The following is a 1195-nucleotide window of genomic DNA, read 5'->3' on the forward strand; positions in this document are numbered from 1 at the left end:
TGAAAGTTTTGTATAACATCTCTAAAATCACACCTGAGACAATTTAGGGGCAATCCCAGCTCTGAAACACATTGTCCTTTAATGCTAAGCTACATGCCATTTGTGTGAACTAGCATGTTTAGTTATATAAACAAATCTATAACATTTTAGCCTTTAGCATACAATGAATTTTAATGTGATTCACATATTATTACAACAAAAACACGTTTTATTTGCTGATTTAAGTGGGTTATGAGAATAGTTTTGTTTGAGAATATTTGCTAATGGCAATTTTGTTGTGTGTAGAAATTCACGGAGCTACAGAACACTCCCAGTATATAAAAGTACTTTTAAAAAGCTAGAGAAAATGCTTTTATTTTTTCAGTGTTATCACTTTTTATTTATTGGACTTACATCTTTGTTGATGTTAAGGTGTGATTTTACAAAAGTTACGGAATTCTCAGAAAACAGCAGACCCAATGAAGAAAATGGCATAATGGGGGGGGGAGTTTAATGACCATAAAAAATTAATTACATTATATTACAATTTTTTCAAAGAATTCTTCATGGCAAGAACCATCATATCAATATCAAAACGCATGACTAAATGAAGAAAATAATTACAACTCATATCCCAGACAAACAACTAGCTTCCTTTGCATTTAAAGAAGTCCATAGGAAAATGATCCTCCACTCATGGATACAGGAAGTAAACAGCTTATGGAAAATAAAAATTTTAAAGTTTAAAACATTAAAAGATGCTCAAACTCCTCATAAGAGAAATGAAAATTAAGATTTCACTGATAGCACCTGAATGAATCTCAGATATAATGCAGAGCAAAATAAGCCAAAAACACAGCACATAATGTATGATTTAGGTTGTAGTAACTGACACCCCTCCCGGCTGTGTGTGACTATTAGAAACACAACAAAGTGTTACAGAACTTTTTTTTATCTTAACCAAACTCGTAGGTGGAAAATGGCATCTTGTATTTTTTTTAAAAGATACATTTTTCACTATGATATACATAATACATAAAAAGGCACAAAATACAGCTTCATGGATTTCACATATTGCACAAACCTGTGTAACCACTACCCCAGTCATTGCTCCATCCTTGGCCTCTGTAAGGTAACCATTGTCTTGATGATACATCTATTCATTATTTTTGTACTTCATATAAATCATATGGTATGTGAGAAAATTCTTTTAAAA

Source organism: Propithecus coquereli, unplaced genomic scaffold, assembly GCF_000956105.1.
Source record: "Propithecus coquereli isolate 6110/MARCELLA unplaced genomic scaffold, Pcoq_1.0 Scaffold8, whole genome shotgun sequence".
NCBI classification, from domain to species: Eukaryota; Metazoa; Chordata; class Mammalia; order Primates; family Indriidae; genus Propithecus; species Propithecus coquereli.